Source organism: Canis lupus, chromosome 17, assembly GCF_048164855.1.
Source record: "Canis lupus baileyi chromosome 17, mCanLup2.hap1, whole genome shotgun sequence".
Classification (NCBI taxonomy): domain Eukaryota; kingdom Metazoa; phylum Chordata; class Mammalia; order Carnivora; family Canidae; genus Canis; species Canis lupus.
This window is the reverse complement of record NC_132854.1, coordinates 6326088-6350777: the sequence shown is the minus strand read 5'-3', so window position 1 is coordinate 6350777 and position 24690 is coordinate 6326088. Positions and strand designations below refer to the sequence as shown.

At 40.4% G+C, this 24690-nt stretch overlaps 1 long non-coding RNA gene across 7 annotated transcripts in view; it reads right to left on the bottom strand.

The window, feature by feature from the left end:
* Positions 1-75: 75 nt before the first annotated feature.
* Positions 76-24690, bottom strand: part of LOC140607856 (uncharacterized) — a 160215-nt gene continuing 135600 nt past the window's right edge. For all 7 annotated transcript variants that reach the window (XR_012009772.1, XR_012009774.1, XR_012009769.1 and 4 more), the window contains 2 exons: positions 6592-6734; positions 76-2265 (listed from right to left, as the gene is read on the bottom strand). This is a non-coding gene — a long non-coding RNA (uncharacterized lncRNA). The remainder of the gene's footprint in view (positions 2266-6591; positions 6735-24690) is intronic.

The following is a 24690-nucleotide window of genomic DNA, read 5'->3' as shown; positions in this document are numbered from 1 at the left end:
TTCCTCGGGATCTGGCATCTCTTTTCCCACGCAAGGCCACCACCCATTCCAACAATCATATTGTGTCATCCAAGATGGTCATGGCCTTCTAATTGGTTTAGACAATTCTACTTTTTTTTTTAAGATTTTTTTATTTGAGAGAGAGAAAGAGTGAGAGCACAAGAGGGAAAGGGAGAAGCTGACTCCCTGCTGAGCAGGGAGCCTGATGCAAGGCTCAATCCCAGGACCCTGAGATCATGACCTGAGCTGAAGACAGATGCCTAACTGACTGACTGAGCCACCCAGGCATCCCTAGACAATTCCACTTTTGACTTCCTTTCTCTACCTGGAAGTCATTAGCAATCCTTTCAAAATATAAACCAGGTTATACTGCCACCTGCTTAAACCTCTAAAGGCCTTCCATCAAGCACAGGATGAAATCCAAACTCCTTACCATGTCTCCCAGGACCTGATGCAGCCTGACCCCACTGATTTCTGGTGTTCAGCTCACCAATGACCTGGCAGGGCCACCTGTGTGTCCATGCAACAGTTCCAAAGCAGGCATTGTCCTTGCTCACAGCAGAAGTGCCTATTTCTTTACAGAAACTTGTTCTGTGCAATTGTTCACTTCATGACCATTTCTAAGTCAAGGTGCTAGATTTTCTATCTCTGATCTAGTTGGTTTTAATGTCTTCCTGGATACTAATGATTAGTATCCCTCTTTTGCCATTTGTAAAATTCCCTTGACTCTCATTCTAGACTCAGGCCACCTTACTGCCCAGGAGCTTAAAGAAGAGGGATTTACAGCTCAGAGCTCCAGGATGGTAGGGCATTCACTATGCTCCCCAACCTGACACACAGGCTTCTACCTTGAACCCCATTCTATGTCTGCTTCTAGGCTGTGGTTGCCCATCTATGGCTTTGATTTCAGTATCCAGCACAGAGATTTCAGGGCTCCTCCAGGTGCTATTTTATTGACATTGATCTTAAATTTCCAAATATGACTTCCTCTAGAGTTTCCAAACACTGGATCTCATTGTCTTGTCTACCTCAAAACTCTCTTCTCGAATCAAGAGATTCTTGAATCCCTACCTCTTCTGAGAACCATTCCACTTTTTGTTTCAGTAATAGTTCTTTCTAATATTCTTGGATATAGTTAATGCTACATCTAAGAGTAAATTTATTTCAACTCTTAGAAGTTATTGTTATAATTAGATTGAAATATACTACTGTGAATATTAATGTGTAATTATGTTTTATAATAAATTTTGGAGTGAAAATTTTATTAAAGCATGCTCTAATTTGTTTCCTATGGACAAGACAAATAATGCTGTGTATGCTAAAGTAGTATTAAGTATGAAATAATACTAAGGTGGTATTAGCTTCCAATTCTAAACTAAAAAATTGATTCATATGTATTTTGTGAATTTAACTTAGATGTGAAAAAAAAAACAAAATCAATTTAAAGTTATGTGGTTTAGTTTCAAAATACCTGCATCAATATTTAATGGATTAATCCACAGTTAATGGTATGTTTTAAAATATAAAATTCCAACCATCCTATTTTTGGCTAAAGTAAAAAAAAAAAAAATCCTAAAAATTTTAAAAAGTAACAATAAATCACAAAGCCAAATACTTTTCAAAAGCCTTCCAGAAACTTGAGACAGTCTGCAAAATTCAGTAACAATGGCCCCAGAATCTGTGATACTGGAATACTTAAGTGTAGTTTTATCTAAATTTAGTTTAATCTCTTCTTCTAGTGAAACCCGACACAAAGCTTAGACTGTCTGCCATATGTGATCTACTAGCCGTCTCATGCTTGTATGACATCTCTATGAAGATTGTAAATTCCCCGAGGATACTATTCCCTTAGGTAATTTATTCCAATATATTTGCAAGTTTGATCTCAGCTGTCACTCAAAAGGACCAAGAAGATTTCCAAAATTAAAAATTAGAACCCAATTAATCTTTAGCATAACGTCAACATGTTTCATATTTCCTTCAGTGAGCCAAGAAATTTTGGAAGGTGACATCATGTCTGCAAAAATGTCACACCCGGCAGGAAAGATTCTTTGACTAATTAGAGTAGCCCTTCGAGGTGATACTGTGCAGAAGTGTTGAAAATGTGCAGTTGTCCAAAAAGGGATAGATCCATTCACTCTTCTTCCACGTTATACAGTATCTGAAATCCATGCTCAGGAACCCACGATCTCGTGAAAACATTCTGTTGTGGAGCACAGAGGCCACATAGATTATATGGTTATCTTCCTGCTTCCCAGTATGTGCCTGAGAACAGAGTGAGAAGAGAGATTAGTAACTACAGATCTAGGGCAATGGAAGTTAAATGTAGCAAACCGCAAGAGACTCCTAACTCTAGGGAACAAACTGAGGGCTGTTGCAGGGGAGGTGGGCGAAGGACGGGGTGATGGACAAGAAGGAAGGCAAGTGATGGGATGAGCAGTGGGTGTTATATGCAACTGATGAATCACTAAATTCTACCCCTGAAACTAATAATATACTCTGTTAACTAAATTTGAATTTAAATAATTTTAAAAAATTTAAAAAAAAAGAAAGTTAAATGTAGCAAACAGTTATTCTCATTGTGGGGAAGACCGATGAATTTTTGGCCCATTGAGAACTGAACACGAACTCTCATTTCCTTTCAGGCTACTTGCTCTGGGGAGGAGACTAAAGAGAGAATCATCACTCAGAAGTAGTTAAAAAGGCAAGCTCCTTGAATCGTAATAAAATATCATTGTATATTATGGTTTATTAAAACATTTATCAATTTTTGGCTGCAAGATTTTATAAGTTGATCAGAATGATATTAAACAGCATAAATATGTTGTTAAAGAACTTGCTTAACGTATGTGTCATTGCTAGAATAAACACGAAATAAAAACGGGGGTTAATATAGGAAATATTTTTTTCTCCTAGAACCAATTCGTTTATAGGGAAATGTTGCCAAAAAGCAATGTGTTCCAGTCACTAGGTCCATCTCATCTCTTCAAGAAAATAAATACGCTTTTAAAAATAGCTTGTGTTGGTATTTTGAAAAGCTTAAATAATTCATAAAATATACATTATGTGCTCCCTCTCTCTTAGTCGTCTCATTCTTTATAATAGAAACAGAGATGTCTTTGTGAATAACTCTCAGAAATGGACGTGTAGACCACTGTCCAAAAATTGGCCCCGCATTTCCAGCCTCCCAGTGGCACCACTGCCTGGCTGTCTCAGGGAGACTTCTCAGAAGAGTGTGCCTGGTGGGGCTCACCACCTTCCTCCCCAAGCCTGCTGGGCTCCCTCGACTTTCTGTCCCATCTTCCAGTAAGCTCAGGCCCAAGCCTCAGAACCACCCTGATCCTTCTTCCACAGTCTCTTGTGCCCATCTTGCCCTGTGTCCACAGCACCCCCTGCTCCAGTCTCTCCATCACAGTCCTCTCTCATCTCAATCGGGACACCATTCTGCTAGGTGGTCCCACAAACTCCACTCCTTTCCCATCCAATCAGACCTGCTGCTATCTCCCAGTTCATCTTCAAAATACAACATTTCTGTCCACTTGTCTGCTGACCCCAGTGCTAGTGATCACAGCCCAGGCTCACTAGCAGGGCCTCTCAGGTCTCACTTCATAGATTATTTCCTGAGACTTCCTCTAAATATTCGAAGCCAGCTGCTCACATTCTGCTTTCCTGTCTCCGTGCATTGGGGGTTTGTAGCTCCTTAGATAGTTTGAAAGCATTTAGTGAAAATATACTAGAATGTACTTTTCTCTAGAGGGTGTAGGACTAAAGACAGATGTGTCCTCGTCACCTGCAGATATCCAGACGCTCCACACCTTTCAGGTTCCACTCAAATGCCATCTTTTTCATAACCTGCCAATCTCGAGTGATTCTTTTCTGGGGTGAAACAGCAATGTCATAGTATTGCTTCTTTCAGTTACCATTTCCATCTTGTCATTTCTGAATGAATAGTAATTTCTGCCTGAATTCCATAGTCATTTCTGTATGAATTCCATCTTCCTCCCACCAGAATGTAAACTTCCTGAAAGGCAATATCTTACTAATTTTTATGCCCCATTTGTCTTATAGATAAAAAGAAAATGTTTATTCAGTTAAAGATGGTATTTTTCATATAAATATACTGCATCATTTTTAACTATAATAAGGGATTATAAATTACTGTTTTTCATCAAGGAAGAAGTTGATTCTTCTTATGTTGGTCTGTCAGAAATAATCAATTGAAATAAAACACCTGTAGTGCCTTAACTGATCCAGCACAGCTGTGACAAATACAAAATCTAACTGACACTTTCACATAAAACTCAGGGCACTGTCGTCTGCCCGACACTTCACCTGTACTTCCCATGTTTTACAAAGCATGACCTTAAAATTATGGCATTGATTCTACAAGCAAAATGGGAAAATTGGAATCATTCTTTAATGGGCATATATCAAATGATACCAAAACATCATAGCTGCTGTGATTAAGAGCATTAAGTGAAGGATGAAGATATATTGAATAGAAACACTTAGCCATATGGGAAGGAAATGAGATACTAATATATATAGGCTCAAATAAATCATGTCCTAATAGAACTGAAGTGGGTTCTAACCATCATCACCAGTCTTTCCCTCAGGTTAGAGACTGCGTTTCCCCCCACCCACAAACCTGAGGAATAATCATCCACCATCTTCTGGAGAACTTTTAATGATAAGAAGCTGACAACCTTTACAGGAGCCCTTTATGTTACTTCTACAATTCAAGCAGTTGTAAACGCCATCCTTACTTCTTTGAGAATTCATCAAACTTTGTCTTTAGTCCCACACCCTCTAGGGAAAAGTACATTCTAGTGTATTTTCACTACATGCTTTCAAAACTATCAAGACAGTGATTGTGTTTAAGAAACAACTTCCTTTCTTCATTAGTTATTATTTGCTGCAATTTCCATGCCATCCACCATCCTGGTCAATTTCCCCTAATATACTCCATTTTGTTTATTCATTTGGCACTCATTTTCTGAGGAGTTTGAAAGCATTAGCCTCTTACCTGGGGGTAGGGGGGTGGATTCAAAGATGGACAAGGTGATTTATTCTTGCAAATATGGCCTTCTTTATATCTAATGCCATTATCCCATTATATTTGCCCAAGGAATCTCAGTTCGTTTGTTTTTATCTGGACAACTGCAGATGTGACGGCCAACTTTGAATTATGTGGGTCTGAGAATTCTTCCAAAAACGTGCCATTGGCCCAAAGTCCCAAGAAAAACTAATATTCTATATAAAATCCCAGTGAAAGTTTAAAGCATGTCATATATACTCAAAGAATACATTGCTTAGTATATGTGTGTGGCCTGTATGGAACACAAATACACAAAAGCTATCTTTTAATATTTGTCCTACATATGATAAGGTTAAAAAAATCTGTGCCATGTGTTCATTTCTGATTTTGATTTGGCCACCTGTACTGTGAGAGCAAGTCCAACAGTTGGCAAAGAGAGTCCATCTGAGCATAAGAAAACATCCAAGTGTGGCTAGATTTTGCAGAGGAAGGGACTTTTTCCAAGGATCACATAATATGATATGTGTACCCACTCTTGGGGATGGAAACCAGTTATATATTCTGGCTCTTACTATTTTTTTAAGCCAAAGCAGAGATGTGATGAGTCCAACTCATAAAAATTCAGGAGAATATAAATATATTTTTTAACAGATGTGGTGGCCTGCTATTTCAAACGGCTGAATTAGAGTAACTTGGACGTATAAACCCAGCTCCCTGACCACCTCTCTGAGGCCAATCATATAAGTGATTTTAATTACCCCTGTGTAAGTAGGAATCATAGAACAATGATGGGGGTGCGGTCACACTTTTAGCTGCTACCACTAGCTTTCTGGACACTGGTATATGGCAAGTAAGGTTCTGGACTTCAGACTATCAGTGGCCTGAGGGCAAAGCCTCCTTTCAGACATGCCAGTGGAACAGGTCCAATCTCTAGCATGGTTCTCTGCATTTCTGCTTCCTCCCCAACTGACTATGCATTCTGTATTCCCACTCCAACATTGAAAGGAGGAATCTGATAAATTCATAAAATGGCATTAATTATTTATTGTCCCTCCCAGCACTGCTCACATTTTCACAGGAGTCCAGTATGTAAAACATTCATCTCTTGGGATGGAATTTCAAGCATGATTGGCAGAGCAGATTAGGGATTTGGCACACTTTGTGTCACACCTTGCAGACAACTCCCCACTTTGCCTATAGGTAAGGACAGCTCTGAAGACTGTCATTCTATAGGATGCATAAGATGAAAATTTATTTTAGGTTCTTAGGTTTTAAGGATGAGTAGGCATATATAAAATTAGTCCATAGTATCCTTATCACTTAAAATGCCCCCTTTCTTCCCACGGGAAAAAAAAAATGGGCATTACATTCTTTGCTGGCAATCATAGGAGGTTCTTCCCCTTGAGTAATGGCCAGATCATCCATAGAGCAGGTGAATGCACCTTGACCTCTGTATTTTTGGCAGAGTTCAGATTCCTTAGATGAATTGGACCCACAGGCAGACTATGAACCACCTTTGAGATGCTGGGAGATGGCAGGTTGTTGGATTTTACCTGTGATTAAGACTGCGTTCCTCCAGGAGCCAAATACCCAGATTACAGCCCTCAGTAACTAGATGTACCCCTCTGAGCCACCATGCAGTTCCGCAACCACTCCATCATAACCATACTCAGCCAGGTTAATAAAATCACAGGACCTGTGGAGGAAATACACTGATACCACAGTCTTCTGAAAACAGAGGCAAAAAGCAATATTTAAAGGAAGTTTCTGCTATTTTAAACATTTAAAATAAAGCCGATCATAAAGCCCCCCAAAAGACAAAACTAAATCAATATGATCTCAAGATTAGAAACTAAGCCATGTATTAATAAAAGCAAGACGTCCATTCAAAGAATAAAACCTGAACTTCTGGAGAAGTAGGCCATTGGTGTTTGTATTGCCCCCAGCTATAAATAGAAAAGGTTTTTCTCCCAGCGTCTCCTTATTCCTCCTTACAGTCAATTCTCTGAAGGGAAGTCAAGAGGATCCTTTCAATATGTAAACCATATGATGTCTTGCCTTTGAACAGACCGTATGATGACTCCCTTTCTCTCAGACTAATTGCCGGGTCCTATGAGGACCCAGCAGGCCCTGCTTGCTCTGTATCTGGACATCCCAGTACTGACATCTCCCTCCTCTCACCCTCCAACACAAGAAGCTCCCTCCTTCCTTGACCTCAAGGCCTTTGTACTTCTCAACCCCTTGCTAGGAATGTTCTGCCTCAAATAGCTTAAAGGTTTAATCAGTCACCAAGTTTAGGCTTCTGTTCAATTGTCAGCTCATCATAGAACTTTTCTTGAAAGGTCTGAGACCGCACACACACCAGCACTATCTGGAAGCCACCCACTTTCTCTCCTTGCTTTTTCTTTGGACCACTGGACCTTAGGTTCTTACATGTTTGTGTCTCATCTTTCTCTCCCCCAACAGAACTTGAGAACGGAAACCACAGCTCCATTCTCTTGCTTCAAGACTCACAGCAGTGTCTAACATGTAATAGGTGTGCAATTAAGATTTATTTCTAGAGAGGGAGAGAGTGAGTGGGGGGAGGGGCAGTGGGAGATAATCTCAAGCAGACTCCCTGCTAAGCACGGAGCTGAAGGCAGGGCTTGATCTCACAACTCATGAGATCACTACCTGAGCTGAAAGGAAAAGTTGGAGGTTTAACTGAATGAGCCACCAGGCGTCCCAATAGGTATTCAACAAGAGTTGAATCATGAGATGAATAACGCGACCATCCTCATGTGCATAACTCATACACAACATCATTTTCTTAACGCTTATGATGACCTTGTGAGCTGGTGTCATTAACCCTGTGCTCAGAAAGATTAGCTCATCCGCCTGAAGGGATGACATAAGCATGCCGACCTCCCAAGTCTGGGCTCTGCTGACTAATGGAGAGAAGAGAACCCTCAACAGCATTCATGCTAACTCAGATGTCTCTTGGTAAAATAACACTCTTCTGTTTGTGACTATTATGCATAGGAACCTCTGAAGAAAAACCAAAAGCCATTTTTTTAAAGATTTGTTTTTAAAGATTTGTTAGAGAGTGAGAGCTAGAGACAGAGAAAGAGAGAGAGAGAGAAGCAGACACCCTGCTGAGCATGGAGCCCCATGTGGGAGTCGATTCCAGGACCCGTAGATCACAACTTGCGCCAAAGGTAGACGCTTAACCGACTGAGCCACCCAAGCGCCCCAACCAAAAGCCATTTAAAATTTAAAATTGTCTGGTTTCTCTGTCCATCTACAGTATCTTGAGTCTAACTGGATTGACAGCCTTGCGTGTAAGACTGCTGGAAATTATGAAACCTTATAATCTTATTTTGCTTGAAAGGAAAAAATAAAAAATAAAAGGGAGAGTGAGAGATAGAATGGGAGAAAAAAAGAAAAAGAAACTTCCCCTTACCAGATACCCTGAAACAGAACTGTCAAATACAGCAAAATCCTGTAAATGTCCCTCCGCTGTAGGCCATAGACTAGAGCTGTAATAAACTCTGACCCATAAAAAGTCATGTAAACATTATAACCTGTTTTTACTAGCCCTTTAAGCACGGGCCGCAATTGATCTGAAACAGCTTGGCTCTCCTACATTCCCCAGGCTTCAGGAGAATCCAGCCTCCGACATGGGTGTTCAAATGCCTTCGGCACTGAAAGCCAAAAATAGGAATGAGCTAGAAAATTGCTGCTATTTAGCTACTTGCCCTGGGCAGATGTTTGATATTTCCAAGAGCAAAACATCCAAAAGGAAAGCGGCTTTGCAACACCTATTGCCACGAAATTACTTAATTCATCATGCCCGTAACCGAAATAAATATCCATGTGGTCCTCAGCTGCTGGTCGGAGCTGTCCCTAAAAATCACACTAAGAAAGTTTGTCGTGCAATAAAAGTAGTCCTATCACTGCCTCAGGACAGATCAGCTCTGTCTCCCTACGGCTAAAAAGCTTTCCCGTATGAAATATGAATGTGGAAACATTCAAGTGAGGTTTTTACAGGTGTCAACATGAACGCTCATTCCATTGCCCATTTGCGGCACGCTAGTGAAGTCTGCCTTGGAAATGTCTTTCCTTCTTCTACTCCTAGAATCCAAAAGAAATTCAGCAGAACCAGGGGAAATTAGGGAGGAAGCCTAGGAGTATTTTAGCAGACTACCAATTGTTTCGCATTGCCACACTTGCTTTTAATTGTCCTTTCAAGGGCTGTGGTGTCTGTGATTTGGTCTCGGTTGCAAAGTGGATAGTCAGGTGGCTGAGAGGAGAGGCAGCATAGTTCTGGAACGGAGGAGTGAAGTGTCATCACAGCAGGATAACCACCTCTGCCTGGCGTGAAACTTCGCTGTTCCTGCTCATTGTCCACGGGGCCTCGTTGGCACTCACCCTACTTTGCTGATTCCATCACATCATGGATGGACGGCGTGCCTCAGTTCAACAAACACCGTGACTAACTGCCTGTCAAGAGCCAAGGACAGCGCCGGACTCTGCTGAGTGACATGGGTTCTGCTCTGAAGACACTGGAAACCCAAGGTGTTTCAGGAAGCTGCTGGGGTCTGCCTCTGCTCAGACCCTCTGAGCAGCTTGACAAAGGCAGGTCCTCATGTTCCTGACGTTGGTACAGAGAGCAAATGTGTCAGATTGCTTGCTAAGTGCTCAGTGCAAATGCCCACTAAGTAGAAAAAGAAAAATTAGGACTGAGAGAATATATTTTATTATTAACTCATAATTTGAGACTTTTCTGAAATTCAGAGACAGATATCCAAGGTTTGTTGTTGTTGTTGTTTTAAAGCTATGTATATGAGAGAGGGGCACCTGGGTGGCTCAGAGGTTAAAGTGTCCGCCTTTGGCACAGGGATCGAGTCCCGCATTGGTCTCCCTGCATGGAGCCTGCTTCTCTCTCTCTCTCTCTCTCTCTCTCTGTCTCTCATGAATAAGTAAATAAAGTCTTTAAAAAAAAAAGATTTATATGAGAGAAAGAGATAGCACATGTGCACAAAATGTGTAAGAAAGCATGAGTGGGGGGAAGAACAGATGGAGAGAGAGCATCTCAAGCAGCCTTCCTGCTGAATGTAGAGCCAGATACAAGGCTCGATCCTACGATCCTGAGATCATGACCTGAGCCAAAATCAAGAGTCGGACCTTCAACCCACTGAGCCACCCAGGCACCCAAAAGCTTTTGTCTTATGAATGTATTTTACATAAATACCTGTATGAATAAATTTTGTAATTGGGACAGTAACTTTCCCTAAGGAAGATTTATGTTTCAGGTTAAAAAAAAGAATTGGTAGAAACCTGAATGTATCTCTACTTTTCTCTGCACACAGAAACTTAGCAACGTGCCTTACTGGATCTGAAAGGGGAAAACATTTCTTTCCATCTTCTGATATCCCACAGCACTGCAGGAACAGAAAGAAACACCATAATTTACATATGTATAGTCTCTGCAGATCACTCAGATAGACCAGTGCATCTGAGCTTCACAATAACCCCGGGAAATTGGCTGATTAAGACATTATCTCCATTTCACTAGATCTACAAAACTGAGGGGAAGTTATTTTTGTTAGGATCACAGACTATACATGATCACAGGGTTGTGAGATAGAGCCCCATCTATCTAGAGTTGGGCTCTGCAATGGGTGTGGAGTCAGCATAGAAATCTGTCTCTCTCTCTGTGTTCCTCCATCAATCACATATACTCTTTCTCTCAGGAAGAGAAAAGGAGAGAGAGGAGAGGAGAGGAGAGGAGAGGAGAGGAGAGGAGAGGAGAGGAGAGGAGAGGAGAGGAGAGGAGAGGAGAGAAAAGAAAGGGAAGAAGGAAAGGAAGGAAGGAAGGAAGGAAGGAAGGAAGGAAGGAAGGAAGGAAGGAAGGAAGGAAGAAAGAAAGAAAGAAAGAAAGAAAGAAAGAAAGAAAGAAAGAAAGAAAGAAAGGAAAGGAAAGGAAAGGAAAGGAAAGGAAAGGAAAAAGGAAAGGGAAGGGAAGGAAAGGAAAGGAAAGGAAAGGAAAGGAAAGAGAAAGGAAAGGAAAGGAAAGGAAAGGAAAGGAAAGGAAAGGAAAGGAAAGGAAAGGAAAGGAAAGGAAAGGAAAGGAAAGGAAAGGAAAAAGGAAAGGGAAGGGAAGGAAAGGAAAAAGGAAAGGGAAGGGAAGGGAAGGGAAGGGAAGGGAAGGGAAGGGAAGGGAAGGGAAGGGAAGGGAAGGGAAGGGAAGGGAAGGGAAGGGAAGGGAAGGGAAGGGAGAGACAAAGACAAAAAACACACTACAGCCAGGTCCTCACTTAGTATTCTTTCCACTGTGGCAAAGCAGGTGTCGAAACTCCAGGTCCCCATAGCTGCTGCCCTTCTCTTTTCTGACCATCCTTCTTGAACAGAAGCAGATTAAGGTGAAGCCAGAGAGAAGAGATTCCACCCAGAACTGCACCACTTCCTAAACAGTATGTTGGCAGTATGCCTCCATCGCCTATCCATGACAGACATAATACTTCTTTTTTCTCAAAATAAAGAAACAGCTATATATTTTATTTATTTTAGAGAGAGTGTGTGTGTGCACATGTATGCAAGTAGGGGGAAGGACAGGGAGAGAGAGAATCTCAAGCAGACTCCCTGCAGAGTATGGAGCCTGGCATGGGGATCATGATCTTGAGATCATGACCTGATTTGAAATCAAGAGTCGAATGCTCAACTGACTGAGCCATCCAGGTGCCCCTAAACTGTTGCATATTTATCACTGCATTTGGATTTTGACACCTGCTTAATGGAAGATAAGATTTAGAAGAATGAACAGTTATGATCAAATAAAAATAATCACCCTGAGTGTTTGCTATGTGCCAAGCACAATGCAAAATGCATTCCATAGATTTCATTTAAACCTCATAAAATATATATAAAACAGATTCTGTGATTATTCTCATTCCACAGGCATGGAAACTGAGGCAAAAGAGGTTAAGTTTCTGACCTAAGGTCACACACACACAGCTTATAAGTGAAGACAGGATAAATATCCCAGTTGTTAATCATTACATTGTGCACAGAGCCACTGCTATACACTGAACATTTATACTGAAATCTCTTCCTCAAGGTGATGGTATTTGGTGGTGGGGCCTTTGAAGGTGGTTAGGTCATAAACATGGAACCCTCATGAATGGCACTGGTGCCCTTATGATGAGGTTCCAGAGAGCTTCCTCACCTCTTCTGCTAAATAAGGGCACAGCAAGAAGATGGCTGTCCATGAACCGGGAAGAATTCTTACCAGGTACTGAATCGTCCATGCCTTGATCTTGGACTTGCACCCTCCATAACTGTGAGAAGTAAATTTGTTGTTTATAATCCCTCTTGTCTATGATTCTTCAGTTAGAGTAGCCCCAATGGACTAGACAAAAATATACTCAATGGTTGTAGCCACTTAGTGTTAGGACATACGTGGACGTGGTTATCTGTATAAACAGGTTGAGACATAGGCCTAACAACATTTGAAGGATCCATATTTAACTAAATTAATGGCGCTTTTCTTCTCCATCTTGAGAAAGTGATCAGGGCATTTGGGGGCAGATGAGATCTCTATGTCAACTGGATAGCATTTAAGTGTCACCTGAGAATGTGACAATGAAACAAGGGGCTGGAAGGTGAAAGGATTGCTGAGAAGGGAGGGCAGAGGGAATGTGCTCTATCCATGGCACGGTTCCCCAGCTCCCCATTCATAGTCTTTCCAAAGCCACTGCAGGATAAATGTCCTTTAAGGGATGGTTCCAGAACAGAATCTGGGGAGAAGCACCACCATATCAACTTCTGTCTCTCTACATATAAACCTTGGGTAAGATGCTTGGACCAGAGAAGAAATTTCTCCAGTTTCTTCCACGGGGTAGTCCCCTCAGCACAGAAAAAACATACTTCTCAGTTTTATTCCTCCCTAGTATACACAGTGCCATGAAAATCCTAAAAAAGGATGGTGTTTGCCCTCAGCATTTAGACACTCAGGAAGACAGGAACCTTTCATTGCCCTCATCAAGCAGGACAATGTGATGAAGAAGCCTGTGGACAAGCAAACACTGTAAGTGCTCGAAACTCCATGTAGGAACCTTATAATGACCTCCCTTGGTTCTCTCTTTCTCAAGGTCATGCTATATAGAATGTTAAGATGAACTAAGCTTCTAGTCACACAGTTCTGTTTGTGCTTTTCTAAAGGGATCATTAACCTTTCAAAATAATCAGAGCAAGTGAAATGGATAAGCTCATTCTCGAACATTACTGGTAACATGGACAGAATACAGCAGGGATGTGTATGCACAAACATGTATACTCCCAGTGAAAATCAAGTTGGATTCCATAGTAGTGGTAGCTATTTTGTCAAGTTTTGAGGGACAGTTATGATGGAAGCCTGAAGGAGTCTGCTTTGGGTGAGAGATTGTTGTGTCTTTGCCCTAGGGGAGAGGGTAGGCAAGAAGAGTCTCCACAGGAAACATAGAGGAGATGCACCTTTTAGGACACCGATGGGTGTTTTGGCCAATTACTGTGTCTCTTGCCATTAAGAAGTCTTCAACGAATCACGTCCAGATATTTCAGATGAATGGCTTGAAAGGAATCAAAATTTATGTGAAAACCTGTTTCCGGACTTGGGGTTTAATGCAGCATATGTCCTGTACTGGTCCTCAAGCTCAATGATCTGACAATCACTGGAAAGGACATCTCCAAACTGATCTTCCCTGAGAGTTGGTTCTAAGGATTAAGGGGGTCTGAGTGACTGAGGACAGGTGCAGGTGGTTGCTTTATGAATCCCAGCACAAAAGAAACATGGAAGCTCCTCTACAGAGGCTCTCCATGCTCTCAGCTGGAAACTGGTGGTCAGAATGAGCTCCGGGCAAGTGGGAAGCAGATTTTTTCTTGCTTCTCCTCTAGAACATATGCCATTAACATATTTAAGAGGGCAAATTTAAAAAAAAAAAAAAAAAAAAAAAAAGAGGGCAAATTAGCAGTGGTCTTAGGAGAGAGGTAGAGAAGGAAGGCTAATGGTCATTCCCCCTGCCTCCTGTTTGGTGACTTGAAAGGCTCTAGGGATGCCCAGTTCTATCAAACTGTGAAATGTGAGGGAAAAACAATGACTAAGTCTGACCGGGTGTTTACTACATGGCAGACACTTTTCTGAGAGCTTTACTGAACACTGAGCTAATCTACTGGTCCTACCCTACAGGGGAGAAAATTCAAGGTCACATCCAAATCTCCATGTACAAGCCTCCGTGTAGACAGACAACTCATGTGTTAGGGTTAGCAGACTACCATCACTTCAGACCCATTCGAGAAGTATGTTGGGAATTCATTTCTAATTAGAGATTCATAAAATCTAGATGTCTGTCTACTCTTAATGTGTTGATGAAAAAAAATACAGTTTCACAGCTTACTGTAAAGTAAATGACTACCTCAATCCTAGGAAATAGCTAAGTAGTAAGATAAATAAAACTCTTGATGGGAGGAATAAATTTCATATATGAGCAAAGTCAAGGATAATTCCAGCAGGCCTGAGGCTGGCGCCACCTGGGGCGGGGGTTTGCGGGGGGGCGTCTCTGGAATCAGATAGAAAGGCTAGAGGGACCAATGAGGAACCTATGAATTAGGTAGGATTCTGAAGTCACTGCAATCAGTGTCTCACTTTGGATAAACAAGCAGCGATCCTTTCCAAGGTCCATCCTGGAAGTTCGACTGTATTGAAAGCCTTCCAAATTTAAGAGCAGCTAGGACAGTGAGGTTAGATTTGGGGGGCGGCGGGGGGGCGGCACAGTGCATGGGTAAACACTAACTGGGCTCTCATCCCGCAGGATGAAATCCCAGAAAACAGGGAAATAGGGCCAGTTTCATACTGTTTCTCACCTCTGGGGTCCCCAGGGAGAAACAAATCAAAGGAAACAGCAGGAACCTGCAAATGTTTCTACACTCTGAAAGCAGCCTGGAATTTACTCCCACATAGTTTACTCACCTGAAAAGAGTAGCCCCATAATCCCCAAGTGGAAGGCTGGCCAACCCCGTTTGCATAATCCTGCACAGAGCACCCCTCCCCCCCAACCAGCACCCAGGCACCTTCCTTCTCTCCCTGATGATCTCTCCTGTGGCTTCATCAGCCCTGCAAACCGAGTTCAGGAGACACAGAATGGCTTTATCAGATAAGTCCTCTCTAGCAGGGAAGCACAGAGGGACACCGACTCTCCCAAAGCTTACTAGGTTTCCTCCCTGCATTTGCCTGACTCTGTTACTGGAAGGCCTCCAAGGCCAAGACTGCCTGGGCTTGTCAAGGGATTCCTTTTCCTGGGAGCGGGGGCTGGATGCCACCACCCAGACATTAAATCAGAAGAGAAGAGAAATCTTCATGGCAATAAATCTCTCGAACAAGAATTGAGAAACTTTCACTGCATTCTGCTCTTTCAGGGGGGCGGGAATGGGGGGGGGTGAGGGGACAAAAATGATTTGTAAGAGCTAAATTAGGTTGAGCAAAAATTTTGTAAGATTTTTTTTTCCTACTCCTTCTTTCTCTTCTGTTAACAAAAACAAAAACAAATTCCTTTGATGTTTTGCATTTTCTTTGTCTCTCTGTTGTGTTCACTGTTGAGTTCTTGTTTTTGTTGTGCTAAGTTTTGAAAAAAATTCTCAAATATCAGATTTTAAAGTATAAAATCTGGCATTTGAGATACCAAATGCTTCTGTTTTTAAGTATCACAAAATGCACAGATATTTTGGGGTATGTAATCTCAGTCTCCAGGACAGTCCTACAAGAAAATATTAAATCAGAAGGATTCTGGTGAAATTTATGTTCGGTTCTTAGAATCGGGCTGCCATTCTATGGTGGCACCATCTCTGTTCTCTTTTCCAGTTACTGGAAGACTGTATGTTGGTGTTTGGCTACTCAGAGTTCCCTAACTGAAGGCCTGGGCAGAGTGTGGGTGCTCATTCTTCTTTCTACCACCCCCTCCCAACCTATTTCTCATCTTGTGACCAAGGAGAAAGTAGAGGTGGCTAAGAGAATTTGCATTAGGGCAAAAGGTGGTTAAACCCTTAATGCACACTAAGGGAACTTATATCGACAGAATGAAATGTCTGAACATGGTTCACGGAAAGGTAGAGTTCTCGCACAATACAATTAGAGGACAATGATGAGCATCGCCCCCGTGTTACACTCAGCTAATCCTCATCTTCTGTCTTGGTCCAACAAAAATCTCACCTGCACTTTTGCAAAAATCAAGCTCTCAATTCTGGCACTAAGGATTAAATGGCTTTATTAACCACTCTGCCTTCTTTTGTAAAAATCTAGCTCTCAATTCTGGCACTATGGATTAAACAGCTTTATTAACCATTCTGGCTTTACAGTAACTGATTAATACCATATAAAATGCAAATCTTTATAAAAGCAGCATCCAAGACTTCCAGTCAAATAAGAACATTAATACCTATTTCACATTTTTAAAACTATTTTATTTCCACTCTATTGCTTTTCAAACTCTATAATTCAGTAGTAAAATACAATTGGCTTACAGAACAGTTTCCATATAGATATGTCGCTGATGTGTACTGTACCAAAATGGTAAGAATAAAATAGATGGTATTTTAAGCTTTTATTATAAACTTGAATTAAGTTTTTCTTGGCTGTGATATAAAAGGTATTTGAAGTATTAACTGCATTTATCATGCATTTTTCACACCAAATATTATTTCATAAGAAATAGTATCACATTCGGTCAAATGAATGGTTTTTACTCAACTGGTGTTCTATTTGGACATGCACTGAAGTATTTATAGAGTCTAACAGAAAAGGATAATATAACAGGTTTTGAAAAACTACACTATATCAGAGAGTCCATCTCTGCTAACACCTTGGGTGGGCTCTCATGAAACACAAGTTTCACTATTAAATCTTGAAAGCTTTGAAAAAAATCCGGAATGAATTCTAGGTATTCAGACCAGCTTCAAATTCCTTTTTAAGATGGAGAATCAAACATATAAGTAAATATGAAATACCATTTGGTTAATGGACTGACATGTGAATCTATTAAAAACTAAAAAAAAATCGGAGATCATATACTTATTTTCACTCGATATAACTCACGTGTGCACAGGAAGATTGGTGTGACAGGGATACTGACAGAGAGTTTTGCCGACTTTAAGTAAAATTGGGTATGTCAAAGATTATTGACCAAGATATCATTCTAATATAACCTGTTATTTAAAATGACCTAGAAAATCTTGGAGTGGTTAGACAATCGACTCTTTAAGTCTTGTGAATGAAAAGATTTAAAAAATACGGATGGGAAAAAAAATACAGATGGGAAAATAGTTGTTTGTTTTTAAGAGCATTTCTTTTTCACTTAGGGAGGTATGGAGAGAAAAAAAAGTTGTTTTAGGACTTCACAAGATTATTAGTTTATGAGAGTAGCATAAAGATAGCACTATTTTTTAAAAAAATTAAAATCAATTTAGAATTCCTTTTGACTTTGGGAGTGGGGGTTTTCCCTGCTGTTTTCCGAGTCTGGCCACTAACTCTGGAATTGTGATTATAAGAGGGAAACACAGGGCAAGCTGCTCTCAACCAGCCCAAACACAGAGAACAAATTTCCCTTGGGAAAATTGTGAGGGAGAGAGAGCTCATTTGGGATGCTTCCCTGGGTGCTCCCTTCTCTCTGACACCAGACACACCCACTTCACCACACCATCCTCTCCTCTAATCATCTGTCCTATTTCCTCCACTCTTGAACTTCCAGGACCAATACTCCTTCCTGCTAAACTGGAGATAAACTATAGCCAACACACTTGTGATGAAGGCTCAAGAGCAGATATCTGCCAGCAGTCTTGACATTTGCAGAGGAAGGAAGGTTTTGGAACTGTACTCAGAACCCCACAGTGGATAATCAGTGGAGTTTCCCTGGGCACTTTTCCACGAGAGTGAGCCTACGCCACATACCATGCACAGCCACCCTCAACCTCCTCCCAGAAATCTCTGGGGAAGTAAGGTGCTAAGTGGGAATAATGGAAGGCAGAGCTCTGCAGTATAAAAAGCCTGAGCTCCAAAGTCAAGTGCTACAAAGGTGAGGTCTTGGCTCTGTTGCATATGAGCTGTGTAGATTTCAGGTGCCATCTCTGTAAAACTGCAAACTGAGCAAGCTCTGCCAAGGATAGGGACTCCAACTGCACATTCCCTCACCAGCAGGTCCGACCTTTCCTGGACTAGATGCTCAGTTAAGGCTGAGCCAAGGTCTGCTACAGACAGCAGAAGGGACAGGGCCCAGGGTGAGTCTGGGGGCCACACCCATGCCTGATGTTTGCTACTCCACAGCAAGCAGTACATGCCCCCTTGTTCAAGTCAATGCTGTTTGAGGCAGTTACCTCTCCTCTTGGCCAACCCACAAAGAGGCAAGTCAGTCCACACGTCCCATAAAGGAGGTCTCACATGAATTAGGAAGCCAGGGACCTATTCCCTTGGCCAATTGACATGTGTGAAGAAGGGAAGCCTGGGGTTTGCGTAGAAATGCATTTTGCAGTCCCTAAATGGGCAGCTGTAATGATTGGTACATAGAGTATGCTCAGTAAGAGGTCGTTATTGCTGGTTGTTACAGAGGACTGTCCTAGTTTTAGGAGCAGAGACTCTGCCTGTTAGCCCTTCAGGTCACCTTATGTAGTTCTCCAATTTCTTATTTATCGAATTAAACTTGCTGCACGGGATAAATATCTAGACAGGTAGCCAGTGAAATTTGCCACACAAGGACTGGTCATCAGGCTAAGATTAAAAAAAAAAAAAAAAAAAAAAGAAGACACCACATGCATACCATATTGGATGCTAAAAATCATCTACTCTGTCCAAACACACATGTTATAGGATATCACACACATACACACACACACACACACACACACAGAGCCATGGAGGCAATGTCCACATATCCATAGTAGACTTTAAGTTCAATACTGGATGCCTTTTTGTTTTTTAAATAGATAAGCACAGATTAGTTTTGAATCTCCTGTTGGAAAAAAAAAAAAAAAAAAAAAAAAAAACAATATAAATAGTTCCACTATGTAAATTCAAGGCAAGGAGCAAGAGAGGAATTCCATACGCCAGTGATGGGAGATTCAGTGAAATAGCCAGATGGAAGTTATCAGTACCCTGGCGTTAAAGCTTGGCCCTGCCTACATGCATCCTATGTGTTTTATTCATATCAAGCATTGGGATATTATCCTCTCCTAACAACTGAACTGTACTTGCCAATTCATTTTTAATTTGTAGATGACTGCATGCCCCAACTTGTAGAATTTGAGTTTACTTATATTTCTACAACCTGATTAGGTGGACGGCTATTGAAATTTGTTTATTTTTAGCTATCCCCAGCGTTCCAAGTATTTTAAATACTATGGCAGAGTATAAAGAAATGAGTCTTCCAATATTGATTAAGTTCAACAATATGTTAAATTTGTCGACAATAGATCTTGACAAAGAAAAATAACATTTCCTGAGTGCATTTTTAGTGGCCTTTGGATAACTAGCTGTCTGAAATCTTGTTATAGTGTGTCACCAGGTCCCAGGTAGATTTGAAAATCGGTGAAATCAGTGATTCCTTTCTCTTACAGAACAGTTTTGTGATGGTGAATTCCTTGGTTCTTATGTAAGAGGACGTCCAAGCCAAAACAAATACATTCCTGATAATGGGGGAGAGCATCATTCCCACCTAAATGGAAAATCCAGAATATTTGAACCAAAAGTCCCCAATTTTTCTATATGGAGTTTGAACACAAGATCATGAAACTCTGGAACAAGCCTCAATGAAAACCATGCATTTTTTGAGTTTCTTACCCGACTATATTTTCACTTCACTCTGCTCCAGTATTAGGGTTTGAGTCATCTAATTGTGTAGGGGTGTCACATGCCCTCTTACTCTGCCATCCAGCAGTCACATACCTTCTTTATTCAAGAAACTGGAACAGCTAGAACGCTCACTCTGTGTGTCTAACATCAGAACAGAGAAGAGTCTAGGGTAACCGAGTTTTAAGCTCCATGCCTTTCACTGTGAAGTTGACCACTGAGGAGAACCTGGGAGCTTGTGGTGTAAATAAGTGGCAATGTCAGGGTGCTGGGCAGCAGCATCTCCAACCAAAAACATTTGGAATCCTCGTGTGTCAATTTATGGTTGTGTTGCCTGGCCAACCACTAAGCGTCAGCTATCTGAACTCACCCAGGCCACACTCTGAAAAGCTAATCTCTTGTCTTTGTAATGACATCTCTTCATTTGTGGATTATCACACGTTCTCAGGAGGTACCTCACCAATCACATTGATTGAAATGATGTTAGCTTTCTTCTGATGTCTGTGAGTTGTGGCTTCCTTCATATCTCTCTTGGTGTGACTTTTACTATATCCTATAAGGGATTTATTACTGAGAACACAGAAATATGCCATAGTTCAACTCTCCCTGCTTCGCAAGAGCATTTACATGATCAGCACTCCCTTGTGAAGCCAAATGAAGAACTGGTTTTACTTGGGTATTCAATAGGGAAAACCTCCTTCTGGGTTATCTGGCTGATTTCCTCTGAAAGGAAGATAAGGATAAAGAACGGTTGTATTCTTGTAACCTACAAACCACAAAACCTCTGATTTGTGTTCCTACCTAACTCTATCAAAACGGTATCCTTTGCTTTGACTGATCTGCTTTTAATAACCCACTCTGTTTCTTCAGCCTCTCCCCTGACTCTAAGGACTGTTTTTGTTAATTAAATTTATTTATCTAAAATATAAATAGAAGACCTAAGAACAATAAGTCAACCCTAGAGACTCCAGAGGGAACAAATCCTGCTGACTACACTTCATTTTAACCCATTGGAACTGACTTTGGACTTCTGGCTTCCAGAACTAGAGGAGAAGAAATTTGTGTTGTTTTCAATGATTATGTTTGTGATAAATTGTTACATTAACAGTAGGTTCCAATACATGCTCCTTTGCCCAGAAAGAAATTAAGAGTTCCTGTGGGCAGCCCCCGTGGTGCAGCGGTTTAGCACCGCCTGCAGCCCAGGGAGTGATCCTGGAGACCCCCGATCGAGTCCCACATCGGGCTCCCTGCATGGAGCCTGCTTCTCCCTCTGCCTGTGTGTCTCTGTCTCTGTCTCTCTCTTCCTGTGTGTCTCTCATGAATAAATAAATAAAATTAAATTAAAAAAAGAGTTCCTGTTAGTTTACCATTTGTCAACACTTGAGATTTTCTTCTTTTATGAGATTTTACTCATTTATGTTTCTATGCATTTTTCTGTTGTTATCCTTCTCTCATTGATGTGGCTTGCAAATTTGATACACTTAATCTTTCTTGGATATATAAATATGAATGTGGATATTGAGATTTTATATATATATAAAGTTTATATATATGATCGTCTCTCACTACAGATTTATCTTTTCTTTCTTATAGGATTTTGGTAAACAGAAAATATTAACTTTGATGTAGTCACTTTTTATCAACTTGTTCCTTAATGATTAAGAATATTATGAAATTAATTAATTAAGAAATTAATCTCCTGCCTTGAAACCATAAAGGTTTATTCAATATTATATTCTGAGAGTTTTCTGGTTTTATTACATTTATGTGTTTTGTACAGCTGGAATTGATTTTGGCTAGGTGTGAGCTGTGTGAATTTCATTTTTCTTCATACAAATAAACAATTTTCTCAACACTATTTGCTGAAAATCTCTTTGTCTTCTACTTCTGCAGTGCCACTTTTGCATGTGCTCATGTTTTTTCCACTGACCTATTTATACAACCCTACCTCTATCCCACATTGTCTTCATTGCTGTTGTCTCATAATAATTCATGACATTTGTTAGATTTATTCTCCCACTTGGTTCTTCCATATTTCAAATATCTTAGCTATTCTTAGCCTTTTGCAGTTTTATACAAATTTTAGATTTAGCTTATTAAGTTCTACCAAAAGCTTGTTTGGGTTTTCATTGGACTACATTGAATGTGTAATTCAACTTGGAAAATTTAATATCCTTAAAATACTGAGCCTATCTAACCTATATAGATATGGACTGTCTTCCCATGTATTTAAGCCATCATTAATGTCTGTCAATGAGGCTTTATAATTTCTTTTATAAATAACTTCCAATTCTCAGTTCTGTTGTTGGATTTATTCTTATATGATATGAATATTTGGCACTATAGTAAATTGTGTCTTCATTTTAAAAAGTAATATTCAAATTTTTCATTTAATAAAATTCTGTACTTAATTTTATGCTTTATTTTGAACAATAAATTCCTACCCTAATGCTCTAAGTAGGTTCCAGAACTGCAATTACATCAAATGCAAAGTCATGCTATTACAGGATTAATTTAATGACTGACAGAGCCTACAGAGCCAGCAACTCTGGAGCTGAAGGACCCAAGTTCTCAAAGCTAATTAATTGCCTGTTGCATTTTATCTAAATCTGCATTAGCACTAGAGCTCCTTGTATCATTAAAACACTGCAAAAGTTTTTGCAAAGCCACTGATAAATGAACACCCAGTTTACATCTACTCAAGCAAAATAAACTGGTGATTTTGAATTCAAATTTTTACACATAAAGAAAAGTAAGTTTCAAAAACAATAAGACTCTACTGTCCACCTGACAGTGGTAACTCATGGCAAGAAGATAGAAAAACAAACCCTTTCATACACGGCTGCCAGTTTTGTAAGTTGGTATGAACTTTTCGGAGAACAATTTAGCAATTGCTATCATAGCATAGTAGGCTTGTACCTGCTGTCTCAGCAATTCTAATAGCAGAAAGTTTTATCGTGAATATTTTCCCACATGTGCACAAAGAATATAAATGGGATGCTCCATGTAGCTGGATGTTAATCCACACACACCCTTGTACAGCCATATAAAGCATGCTTATGTAGTTGAGAGCAAGTCAGAAATAAAAAGAATATAGAAAGAATGCTCCCACAAGTACTTTTTTAAAGATTAGGTAGGTAAAACTGGAAGGAGCCATGAGGTCCTTCAACAGACGAATAGATAAAGAAGGTGTGGTCTATATGCAATGTTACTCAGTCATCAGAAAGGATGAATACCCACCATTTACATTGACGTGGATGGAACTGGAGGATATTATGTTAAGTGAAATAAATCCATCAGAAAATGACAATTATCATATGGTCTCACTCATATTTGGAATAAAAGAAATAGTGAAAGGGACCATAAGGGAAAGGAGGGAAACTAAGTAAGGAAAAATTAAAGAGGAAGACAAACCATGATAGACTCCTAACTCTGGGAAACAATGGGTTGCAGAATGAGAGGAGGGTGGGGATTAGGGTAACTGAGTGACAGGCGTAAAGGAGGGCATATGATGAGCACTGGGTGTTATACTATATGTTGGCAAATAAAGTTTTAAAAAATTTTTTTAAAAAGATTAAGAAGGTAATAGATAATAGATAGAGTATTATGGTTCTCCAGAGGAGAAAAACCAATGGGACGGATAGATAGAAACCCTGCACATTCATAGAAATTTTCTATAACAAAACACTGGAAACCAGTAAAAGTTGCTTCAAGTGAAGGCAAACAAGTGAAGATGGATGGTTTGATTTTTATCAATACCTTTTTTGTGGTATTTTCATTTTTAAAACATGTACATGGGTTGTTTTTTCAATAACTAGTTAAAATATCAAATCCCATAAAACAAATGATTAACATGAAAATACATGGAACTACTCTCATTAATCCCATTTACCTCCACTCCATGTCTTCTGTCACTACTTTCCAGGACTTCAACCTCTCTGTATAAGTAATTTCTCAGCTGAACCTAGATTTTCACAGTAGGGATAATTTTGGATCGTCACTTGTTTGCTGTATCTCTTCTATTGCAACTCCAGGTACAAGGTCTTGTGTTATTTTTTTCATTTGTCTGCCCCAGTACCTGGCAAAATACTCTAGCTGATTCTGGTTGAGTATCAGAGTTATCCGGGAAGCACCTAACAGTACAAAATTATGAAGATTCTATGGCCCAGAAATCTGCACTTCCAAAGATAGCCACAGTGCTGATTAGACTTCATCTGTATTAAAACCTCTCAGTTTAGGTCATACCTGAATTTTATGTCAACTGTACACATTCCAAATCCCCAGTGCTATTTTAACCCCCTATCTCTCCAATACTGCCATCTACTCACCAGCTGTCTGTTTTTTCCTTCTTTGGAACTATCATTTATTGAGTATCTACTATACGGCAATTCATCTCCTAGAAACCTTCGACAAACAAGTTCTAATCTTCACAGTCATACCAGGTGAGTATTATCATTGCTATTTCTAGCTGGAGAAGCTGAAAGAGAGAGATTCAGTCAACTTGTCCAAGTTGGCACCACCAGGAGGTGGCTATAAGACACCTAGTTCTGCCCAAGTCCTGGGTCCTGTGTTTTTTCTGCTCTGCCCTGCTGTCTGTCCCGAGACTCCGTACCACCACTATAGCCCGCCAGCATCCTATTTCTGTGATGCATCTGTCTCCGACTGCCATGTGGGTCCCTTTGTTGGCTCCTACCTCTAGAGGTAAAGTTTGCAAGGGCAGGACTTCCTCTAAGGGCAAATTCTTCTATCTCCTGGGTCTCTATGCAAAACAATTTATATTCTGTTTTGAGACAACAACTTACAAAAT